General features: G+C 39.9%; 1 protein-coding gene across 3 annotated transcripts in view; it reads left to right on the top strand.

Moving 5' to 3' along the window:
- Window positions 1-12,412, top strand: part of LOC123311185 (protein vein) — a 113,704-nt gene that overhangs the window by 87,563 nt on the left and 13,729 nt on the right. The gene's annotated exons all lie outside the window — the stretch shown is intronic.

Genomic DNA, 12,412 nt, shown 5'->3' with positions numbered 1-12,412 from the left:
TTCCGAAACACCAAAATTTCTGTACTTGTATTTGAAATTGCAGAACATCTACCACTGGGCAAATGAAGTCATACCGTACGTGTTAATGCTACTAGGGTCAGATGTTCGACTAGCTGTTTTATTCACTGAAATCATTCTCTAACTTTACGGTATCAGAACGATTTGAAGTATTGATCTAAGAAATAAGACTTTTCAAAGTAAAGTAAATAATTCATCAAAAACTCACCTCAATTAATTAAATATTCAAATTGTTCACCATTAGCTTCCATACAATGAAATAAGTTTTGTTCGAAACGATGGCGCACATTTTGCAGCATTTCTGGAGTGATTTGACAACATTCGTTCACTATACGTCTTCTTAAATCTTCTATGGAATCGGGCTGTGTAGAGTAAATTTCACTCTTCAAGTGGCCCCAAAGAAAGAAATCTAGTGGTGACAGATCTGGCGATCTGGCTGGCCATTCAGTGGGACCCCTTCTTCCAATCCACCGATTTGGAAATCTTTGATCCAGATATTCTCGAACTGGTAAGGCGTAGTGTGGAGGAGCTCCATCCTGCTGAAACACAATCTACTCTTCCACATAATTTCCAGCATTGTTTTCAATAAGTTCCGTCAAAATTGGATCAATGTGATTTTCCAATAAGTCCAAATACATATCTCCAGTAAGATTACCAGGGAAAAAAAACGGGCCGACAATGTTGTCACCAAATTATCGAAGATAATTTAGATTGAGTTTCAGCAAGATTGAGCTCCTTCGCAATACGCTTTGTTTGTTCAACATCTTGATTAAAGATTTCTATGTCAGTGGATTGGAGGAAGGAAGACACAGTCATGGTTGTTTTGAAGCTCAAAATGTCGATTTTTCACAAAAATACAATACAAGTGCCATGAAAACTTCACTTCATTTTCAAATACTTAGTTACGAATATTTCGAGAACTAATGCATAAAATGAAAAAACAATTACTGTGCTGAAATCGGTATAAAAATACCTTTCAAATGAGGTATCACTCACCCCATCTTCCCTATGTTAGGAACAATATTTTTCCTACTACCGTGAATGAAAGACTTCCGCGGTAGACTTAAGCGGCTTTACACTAGCAGGGCACCTCAAAGAATTTTTACGATTTTCATTCCCCCGTTTTGCTCTCAATTTGCTTCGTTTTCCTCACCACTCAGTTTATTTTGCTCACCTATGTACAATGAGCTATAAACAATTCTTCGTGCTCTGGTGGTGTAATATTACACCAGCAGGGCATCTCAACGAATCTTTCCAATATTGGTATCATTCGAAAGCTCTCGTTTTGCTCCGTTTTGCTCACCAGTGCGTTCGTTTTGCTCATTTATACTTTACGAGTTTTTGGCGGAGAAAATAAATTTTTTTTCTCACCCTAGCTTGTGGGATATCTGCGTTTTGCTCTTTCCAAATCTGAAATTCGTTTTTCTCTACCTCTCATAATTACCGAGATAATAGATAAATAAAAGTGTCCTCCTTATGTAATAACACACTATAGGGGGTCTTAGGAAGTACCCAACAAAATATCTATTAAAATATTCACGTTACCTGCTTACACCTGGCTGCGAGGTAGTTGCGGCCGAGTGTGCAACGGCAGCTATGGATTTTAGTATTCTTTACATGCATTGCTATGATGTGGATGATATTTTATTTCAAAACGGAGTGAACGAAATTTCTCTTGGAATATTGATTAACATTAATTTAATTAAAATTACCTACTTGCGGCCACTTTTGACAGGCTGCGGTGTTATCAGTGTATTCTCCTATTCATAAACGTATGTAAAAATGTGTGTTTGTCTCTGTACGTAATGAACGTAGTGATTCTGCAGCGGGATCTCGTACTAATATTTGCCTGCGAAAAAAACGATTCTGAAAAAGTATTACTTTCCAGACGTCAATGCATGTGAAAATCAACACTTCCGAAACGCTAATGAAAAAAATTATTAATACGAAATTTTAATTTTTTTCACGAAAGCGACTTGATATCGCGCATAGATTTCTCCTAGTTCAAAATTTATTTCACCTCATACTGACTTCAATCTCATTATAATAATTTTGATATCATTTCGAAGTTTTTTTGTATGTTTTGTCTCTCCATTATGAGAAGCGTTTTCGTACACCTCTGTTTTATCTCTAGTATACGGACAAGATAATCTTATTATCATCGTCATCATGATGACGAAGGTTATACAGAATTCGAATATTTTGGGATCAATGACATACACAAGGTTTTTCTATAACACTTATATTATAAAAATAAAACTTCCAGTATATTTGCAGAAAAGAGAAAACTGAAGATATGGATGATATGTGTTATTACTTTATACCCACTACGTATAGTCCACTACTCATATTCAGAAATCATAGTTATGGTGGTATTCTGCTCTTATCTGTAAGCCAATCTGTAACTTTTCATAAGCTTACAGGACAGTTGCAATACTGCAAGTTTTTAGTGATCTGTAGCTTACAGGAACTATTTACGATAAGTAGATCAAACGTAAAGAAGATAGTTACAGGAACATGGAACATTTCTAGAATGGGCAAGTTTCCTAAAACTCCAAAACCGAATTTGAGATTATTCATGGAAAGCCTTTTCTACTAGTTATCCAACACGTAAAAGATTCGCTTCAAAATTCAGACATTTCAGAAATACACCCTTCGAAACTTCGACTATGTGAAAGCTTGTGACGTAGAATGCCTTCATTAAAGTATAGTAATTTTTGTTAATTCGACAACACTGGAACCGATCAAGAAGATATCCACAGATTACAAAAAATTGTTTCTGTAATCTGTGACTTTACCTTCTTAAAACCGATTACCTTAGTCATCGTGTGTTTTTCTTGTCAAATGTGATCATCAAACTTGATATTTATTGCATCTATGGTGATCAGAAAACTTTCATGACCATTACTGACACAAATAAGCGTTGCCGGATTGTGAAAATGACGTAGAATGTTCACAAGAGCTCTTCTGAAATAAGAATTTTCGTAATCGAATACAGACAAAATGAAATATGTTAAAATTCGAAAAAAATATATTTCGAGATATTTGAGTTAAAAGGATTTCTATGACATATATTTTGAAATTTAGGAAAATACCCCATTGTGTTATTTACTAATCTGTCAATCGGACGCTGATAGATCGATCGTACGCTACAGATTTGTAACTTATAGATGAAAAGTAGAATACAACCATAAATTTTCATAAATAATAACGATTCAAAGCGAACAACTGATATTTGGAAATTTGACTTCGACCTTATAAAGACACATACAGAGATGGATAAAAGCAATTCAAATGGGATAAAATTCATTTCAAAATAATGATATTAGTCATAATCATTGAAAAAAGCCTTTTATGTACCAATGACAAAAAACTGCCTATTATAGTCGACCCTGCAAATTGATAGCCGAAGCTAGCAAGCAGGTGAGGCATTAATAGACAGTTTTTGGTAGAGGTGTATATTTTATTTTTTCGTCGAATCCACATAGCTTAATGAAAGTAGGTACTCACCTGTTTGCTGGCCACGGCTACGTCGCATTAATTTTCAATTCTCCCAGCTCTGGAAGAGTGTTGCTGATATCCATATCGCTATCTGTATCCATTCTTGGTTATAATGAACACTAAAATGTAGCGGAATTTGAAAAGAATTAATTCGACAAAGGCAAATAACAGTTATTGTCACAGGAACTTATGTTTTTGTTAAATCGTGGATTCAAGAAATTGACTCGATAGCTCTAACGTAATTGTATCTAAAAAAATGTGAAAAAAATAAGTGATGAACGGTGGACGAAAAGTGTCGTGGTTGCAAAAATTCCATTCATACCTTGACGAATGTAACGTATTATGAATTGTCCATGTTTATTTCCTAATATTTATATTATGAGGCCGATTTGAGAAATTAATAGGAGGAATATTCGACAAAAAATTTGTCAATAGCTTGAACACTATGAAAGGCACTATTTAAAGATCTTCAAATTTTATGAGATAAGTTGGGTATAAATGAGAATCTGAAAAAAATTTCTTCTTTGCAAGGTGGGACCAAGAATGGAGTTTTTATAAATAAAATAATTATTCGGATGGGTTGAATACTTCTATGTTCGGTTGCTCATAACAATTATGCGTTCATAATCAATTATACATCACAAGAGATAGTTACATTAAAAGAGGTAGTTAATGGGTAACAGCTTTTATGTTAAACAGAGCTATTATTATAAGGTCGAAGGAAAAAGGTTGCAAACTCGTCTCCACAAATATAGTTTGGACAAACGAAAATAGTTGGGACATTTTTGGAACACTGATTCAGAATCATCAAAATGTCTTGATTCTGCACTGAAAGCCTATACAATTATACGTGAAACACCTCTAGATATTGAATCCCTAGAATTTAGAAACTCGTTTGATGTAGACCATTGATTTTATTGGCCCGGAACCAACTATCGGAATTTCTAATTCCTAAGTTAGGAAACGAAATATCAGCTGGATATAAGAAAGGTCCTAGATCATTGGTGCAGGCGTCCCGGTCTGGACTATCTCGTTTCCCAGCAAACAAGCCACCATTGGCTAAGATTTTGTAGAGTCAGTCTGAGATCTTAAGTGGCTGCCTTCACGGGCCCTGATGACTAAGATCTCACTTACCCAAACTCCATATCGCAGTGAAATAATCTGCAGGATTTGCCGAGAGGAACAGTCCATTTTGAATATCCCTTATAACCTCTGGTGGAAGACAGGGTCAGACTGGATCTAGAACTCATGAATTACTCTCCCTCTTATATAATTCCTTTTCTTAGGTGGCCACAATGACGTACTTTGCCATCGCCAACTCGATCGAAAGGCTCAGTTCAAGATCCATAGTAATGACGATAGAACATCTTCCTACAGACATTCGCTTTCTGAGCTGAAAAAGATCATTATCACGACACTCGTTTCGCTATCACAATAGCATCTTCCGGTGGGTGAAGGTAAACTTCACCGTGTCGTGTTCTTACCACTCATTTTTGTGGAAACCATAATATAATCTGTTTTTAGTTCAGTTATGGATTTTCATTAAGTATCATTTCAAAATTCGCTTTCGTTTTTTTTTGATATATATCGAGAGATGACAGTGAAACATATTTTCATTCGGATGTTCTTTCGATGTTTCGAATAACGGAATATCCTCTCTGCTCTCCTCTTCATGAATTTGATAGTTGTAGGTGATAGTTTTCCAATTCAAATTTCGATGAATCTGTTTGTGCCGAACGAACTATGCATCTATTTCACGTAGTAGCAGCTTGTTTTATGTTGCCTGAATTCTTCGGATATGGTTCTTTGCCGTGAATCCTCAAGCATCAGATCCATATATCAGTTGTGGTCTAGGGACGGGTTTGATTGTTTTCAATTTTGTCTCTTTCCATGTGGTTCCTTCTACGTATCAGAGGGTAGAGTCCTCGGTAGAGTCTATTAAGCTCTGCCTTGGTTTTGTGAATGGCTTGTTTGATATGACTTCTACAGATTAGTCCTTTGTCTAGGGTGATACCCAAATCCTTCGTTGCGCTTTTTCATTTCATTTCTTCTCCATCGACCTCCAAATTTGTTTTAGTTTTCAGTTTTCTCTTCTGTACTAATATCGTTCAGCTTTTCTCTTCGTTGATCTTTGTTCTCTACTTGATACACCAATCATTTATTTCGCCGACAGCTGCTTATAAGTTTCGTTCTATGAATTCAGACTTGCGATGTCTAATTGCGAGTCCAATGTCGTCAGCGTATAGTGTCAGCATAGTTCTTGGATTTTTTGGAATATCGTAAATGTGTATATCGTACGGTAGTGGCCAAGTACTGACACTTGAGGCACTACTGCTTACATATGTATATCTGGTTTCGGATATTTCTACTTCCACATTCACGTAGAATCTCCTATTCCTCAAATAATTTCTAATTAGCTTGTATGGTTTGATCGAATATCCAGCACATCTCATTTTAGAAATCAATCTTTCATGCCACACTCTGTCGAATGCTCTGGCGACATCTAGGAGAACAAGACATTTCGCTTGTTTTTTTCTGGAATCCTTCTGTTATACAGGGTATTTTCGAAGGAGTTTTTTTTAAAGAAGGTAGAAGTCATCAATATAAGTCATAGCAGCAAAAATTTTCTTTATAAAATATTCAAGATGGCTGAGATGCAACCCCTAGAAATCCGACAAAATTTCATTAAATTGCAATTACGGGACTGTGGAAGGTAAATCTGGCATCGGAAAGCAATATAAAATATAAATATATGGCTGAGGGTTCGGTTGAGTAGAGGGTTCTAACTCGTCGGATCTTTCTTTGAAATAGTGTTTCAGATCTCTTCTCACCAATAGCTACGTCTTCTCCAGGGTTTGCTATTCTGTCGCATCTGTATGTCTCATAATTCATCAATTGGGCTGGATTCTTGTTTTTTGTCAGGCTCTAATATCTAGTTTTCTATCTGATAAAATTTCTTCTACCTAGGAAGTTTTGACCTCGTTCATGTTGCAGGATACTATCTTGAGGAAATTTTTCCTAGTTGTAAGGTCAAGTTATTCAGTTTACTGAACAGTCCTTGCATGTATTTTTTCCTCCACTTCTGTCTCAATTTTCAATCTTTTTTTCTATGAAAGTGTCTAGATCGTCGGCGGATTCAGAGACTTTCTTATTTTATTTTTGGACGTTTGTCGTCGCTTTTGCTTGAGGCTCTTTCTGTTGCTCTTTAATCTGTGCGGGCCTTGACTACTTTTTTTCTTCTCATCTTCTTTGGGTATGGACTTTACTTTCTCCTGCAGTATTTTGGACGGTTTTCTTCTTTCTTGTCGCCAGTTTGAATACACTACATTCTTTTTAGCTTGGTGGCCTTCTTGTCCTCTAGAACGCATCTGACATTTCCATTTCCACATTTTCTGTTGAGTTTGTAGTCTTTGGTGCTATGATCACCCGAACATTTCACATATCTGAATGGAAAGGAGCATTTGTTTTGTGCTTGTCCGTACATCTGACATGTAAGGCATTGGCTTTGTGTTTTGACGAGGTATAAAGGCTTTCTCGTTTTATTAGCTGTCATTCTGGACACCTCAGCATCGAAGATTTCTTGGAACTTCAGGTCGTTTTTTGATCAATTCTAGATCATAACGCAGATGCGTTATGTCGGCTTATATCTTATTTTCCTTTTCTATCCGGTAGATTGAGTACTCTTTTCAAAGTTGGTCAAAAAATTTCGTTATTTTTCTATAGTCATCTACCTTTGAGACGATATATGAAGAGGTTCTGTATTCAAGCATTTACCACCATATTAAACAACGTTTATCATCAGCACAGCATGGTTTTGTCCGGGGGAGGTCGACTGTAACTAACCTAGCCACAATTTCGCAGGTCATAGCAGAGTCCCTTGATGATGGAGGTCAGGTCGATGTGATCTATACAGATTTCTCACGTGCCTTCGATACCGTTGACCATAATTTGCTTTTGAAAAAGCTAGCATCATTTGGTTTTACTCCTAATTTTGTGAAGTTGATTCATTCCTATTTAAGTGGAAGAACTAATTATGTATTCTACAATGGATTCAGATCTTTTGAATATGAGCTCAAGTTTGGTGTTCCTCAGGGATCTAACCTCGGACCATTGTTGTTTGTGATTTTCATTGATGACCTTTTATGCTCTCTCAATTGTGGGGCTCTAGCCTATGCTGATGATCTGAAGCTTTTCATGAGAATATTTGGAATTAATGACCAGTTACTTCTTCAGTCAAGTTTGCAGTTGGTTCACGGTTGGTGCTTCCGGAATGGACTTATTTTAAATTTGAAGAAGTGTTTTAAAGTTACTTTCACCAGGAGGGCGCACCCGCTAGCTTTCGCTTATCACATTGGGAATGATCTTATTGCGGTAGGTGATCGTTTTCGTGACCTGGGAGTTTGGTTTGACAGTGAGCTGAGTTTTGTTCCACATGTTGAAGATCTGTGTGCATCTGCTTGTAGATCTTTGGGTTTCCTGTTCAGGAGCTTCCGTGAGCTCGACGATCTGTCTGCTCTCAGAAGTGTTTACTTCTCACTTGTTCTCAGTAGGTTGGAATACGCTAACATAATTTGGTTCCCAATTTATGCCACGCATCTTACATCCATTGAGCGGATTCATAGGAAGTTCCTGAAATATGTCGAATATAGGAAGACAGGCATTTATCCTGAGCGTGGTGCTGATCTTTCAAGCATAGCGAGGGAGCTGAGGCTTTCAACCTTAATTGAACGTCAGGTTCAGCAGTGTGCGAGATTCGCCCTAAAACTTTTAAGTGGAAAGATTGACTGCCCATTCCTTCTCTCTCGGGTAAACATCTACGTCCCAAGAATGGCTGCCAGGGGTTCTCTGATGTTTAGTCTGCCCACGCCTCGGACCAACATTCTCCAGCGGGCACCAGTATATCGGCTTTGTGATTGTGCTAATAAAGTTGGAATTGGTCTATTATAGTTGTGTGTTTTTTTTTTCTCGGATTAATTATTGTATTGAGGTGCTTGCCATTTCATTTCGTTTTGCTTATGGGGAATTCACATGTATTTTTCTTTGAGTTTATGTAATTTGTTACCCTGTTACTGGGATTTTCCTGTTGGATAAATGAAGTTATTATTATTATTATTATTATTTTTTTTTTTTTCCTTCGTGTGAGGGGAAAACCCTTTATGGGCACCCAGAGGGTCCGCACTCTAGGTAGTGTGAGACTCCGAGATCTTGTTTGGCTACTCACTAAAAACCCCTCACACATTCCACGGAGAAGTTCTTCGTCCAGCCCTTGCAGCGTCCCTTAACAAAAGAGATGAGCTGCAAGTGGCATCTAGAGTTCATGGGATCTGATGATATGCAGTGACACAAGCAACACCGCCTTCTGCATTCTGTGCGCTAGTATCTCGGCCCAAGATCTGCAGGCCGGAATAATCTTCAATTCTTCCACGTAGTTGGCTCTCATTCCTCCGAGACATCCTATGATCAGTACAACCATCTTGACTTTATGACCCGGGTACATAGTTCCAAGCTCGAAAACAAGATCTTTGTATTTTTGTCTTTTCTGCTCTTCCTTCATCACCATGTTGGTTTCTGCAGGGGATGAGAATTCCACGACGAACAATTCCTTCAGCTCTTTGTTCAAAAGAAGTATGTCTGGCTTTATTGCATTGATCTGCCGTGTTGTTGGGACAGGATAGTTCCAGTATATTCGAGCTTTCTCGTTCTGGACCACCGCTTCAATCTCCAGAGGCACATATGGTAGCACCGGTTCTTTGTCTATCTCATATGCCGCCCTCAGATGGAAGTAGAGAACTCGGAGTGCCGCGTTGTGTCTCTCTATATACCCCGATGGAGCATGGACTCTGCAGGCGGAAAGAATGTGCATAATCGTTTCTTGTTGACTATGGCACGCTCTGCACGTTGTTGGGGTGTCCATTTTCATGATGTTCTTTTTATACCATCTGGTATTTATTACTCCATCCTGACAAGCCATCACAAATCCCTCCGTCTCTGACTTAAGGCTAGCCGACTTTAGAAAGGCGAAAGACAATTCCTCCGACAGATCTTGGTCTTTTAAACTCCTGAAAAATATGGAGTGCAGGCTCTTACTCATATGATGTTCGAGTAATGTATTCGACTGAGACTTCCGGATCAGTCTTGCTAGCCTTCTTTGGTCCGCTTGAGTGATCGGTGCTCCAGCACGCTCAGGATCGATCGACACGCCGGTTATACCGAGCTTCTCCAAGGCTCTCTGTCCAGCTCGGAATAGGAAGGCTCCGTGGTTCGCGAGTTCATGCTGAGCTACAAACTTCAGAAGCGGATCTTCACTTCTTAGGACCCTTACTGCTGTTTCCAATGTTTGTTGATAGTGTTGATATTCCAAACATTGCAATCCTCTACCCCCCTGGCTTCGGGGAAGGTATATCCTCTGAATCGAGCTATTTGGGTGAAGGCTACGATTCATGTTCATCGTTTTTCTTGTTGACCTATCAAGATCGAGGAGTTCGTTCACCGTCCAGTTTACCACCCCGAAAGAGTAGGTAAGTATCGGGATGGCTAGCATATTTGTAGCTGATACTTTGTTCTTTCCTGACAGCTGTGATTTCCAGATGTCTCTCAGCTTCTTCTTGTAGCTGGCTGATAAGGCGTCCTTTATCTGGGTTGTCTCCAGTACTCCCCTCTGTTTCATCCCGAGAAACTTGTAAGTTTCTCCCTCTTCCAGACGTCGAAAAGTCATTCCATCTTCCAGTTGGATATCTTCTCCTGGATCATCAACCCTGCCCCTGCGGAGATGAAAGACAGCACACTTGTCCAAACCAAACGACATTCCCATTGCAGAGGTGTAGTCGGAAACGATATTCAATAGTTGCTGTAGTGCGGTCCTGGAGGGAGCGTAGAGTTTCAAGTCGTCCACGTACATAAGGTGGGAGATCAGGTGGTTCCTTCTGCCTGGTGGACCGGCCTTGTATCCTATTTTGCTTGCCCTCAGCTCAATTGATAGTGGCATGAGTGTTATGCAGAATAATAACGGGCTTAGCGAATTTCCCTGGAACACTCCTCTTCTGTACCTCACCCATCCCGTACACACGGTTCGTCCCTCTGCTCGGATGGCAAACTTCGTTTTCCACAACGCAATGATGCTTTCTATCGCATGGATGATGTTAGGGTGGACTTTCAGCATTTTTAATAGTCGTATGATCAGGTCGTGCGGCGAGGTGTCAAATGCTTTCGCGTAGTCTAACCATGATGTATGTAGGTCGCGCTTGTAATGTCTGGCGTCTAGGCATACGCTCTTGTCGATCAGCAAGTTGTCCTTGCATCCTTGCACTCCTTTCTTTGCTCCCCTCTGTTCGTAGATACTGTCCCACACTGGTCCAATAACCCTCAGAATTCGATCTTGAATAACACTTGTGAATATCTTGTACAGTGTATTGAGGCAAGTGATTGGGCGATAGTTCTTGGGTTGCCCTAAGTCCCCTGATTTTGGTATCAGCACTGTCCTACCCTCCACCAACCATGAAGGAATGGGCTCACGGCGAATCAGCATTCCGCTGAATAATCTTGCCAGGTGTTTATGTGTAGCCGGAAAGCTCTTCCACCAGTAGTTCTGAATACCGTCTGGTCCGGGTGCTGTGAAATCATTCTTGTTCTTAAGGGCTTGTCTAATATCTTCGGGTGATATTTCAGAAAGTTCGTCGTTCTGCTGTAGGGTTTGATCACACATCTGCTGGAATCTGGGTAGTGCTGGAGTATCCCTGGTTTTTGCTGGTTGTTCGTACAGGCTTTTCCAAAACTCTTCGACGTCCTGAGGTGATGGTGGGTTTTGCACCTCTTGCTGTTGAGGTTGAAATAATTTCGATGGTTCCGCGGTGAAGGTGTTGTTATCTTCGATCCATCTTTTTCTCCTTATCAATTTCTTTCGTGCTGCTGCAAGTGATCTTATTTTATCTACAGCTTTCTGCTTCAGTAGATGGACTGTGGGCAAGTTAACGGTACCATGTATAGCACGAAGCTCCTCAATCATCTCCCTCATTCTCTTGCTCGGTTTAGTTTTTCCTTTCAGAACATCTATGACACATTGGTACCATGATGCCTGCTGCCTCATTGATTTTATTTTGATGTCAAGTCGATTTAGCCTTTTCCTATGCTTATTATTATTATTCGCAGCTGTACTTTTCGGTGGACATAGTAGATAAGCGGCTGCTCTCACTGCAGCCTCCACCTCTTCCATTGAGCAGGTCTCGTTAAGATGATCTTGAATGATGCTATTCAAAACGGCTAGATCTTCAGCCTTGTGTCTTGATTTTATCCGGGTGGGTTTGATCAGTGGGTCTCCAACGGCAGCCTCAAAAGCCTCTTTTGTATTGTCGATTAACTCTGATGAATCTCTCCTTGGCCTTTGTTGCTGTCGGTCTGGAGCATCTGTCACCTGCTCTTCAGCTAGTTCTATCTCTGGAACTTCTCTCACTTGTTCCGTTCTTGGCCTTGCTTCTAGGGCTACAGCTTCACTTCTGTGAGTCATCGCTTGGTGTTGTTGGTCTGGAGCATCTGTCACCTGCTCTTCAGCGCGTTCTATATCTGGAACATCTCTCACATGTTCCGTTATTGGCCTGTTGGAGCGTGTACCAGTCCTGGTTCGGCCCGCGATATCACTCAAAAGGGCTACAGCTTGTTCTTGAGTTATGTCAACCGTCAATTGCTGATGTTGGCTCAAAGCATCTGCCACCTGCTCCTCAGCTTGTTGTTCCGACCTTCCTTGCTCTCGAAGCCGCTGCAAGATTCCTCTTCTTTTGAGATGACTGATCTGATCTCTCAGGTTTTGCTGCGTCATGTAGTTGAGGTCTGGACAGTTTTCGCACCACAGACCATGCAGCCTATTCATGTATCCCCTTCTGTCGGGTCCTGATCTTCTGTA

This window comes from Coccinella septempunctata, chromosome 4 (genome assembly GCF_907165205.1).
Source record: "Coccinella septempunctata chromosome 4, icCocSept1.1, whole genome shotgun sequence".
NCBI lineage: Eukaryota > Metazoa > Arthropoda > Insecta > Coleoptera > Coccinellidae > Coccinella > Coccinella septempunctata.
Note: the sequence above shows the minus strand (reverse complement) of the source record. Positions and strands in the feature narration are given on the sequence as shown.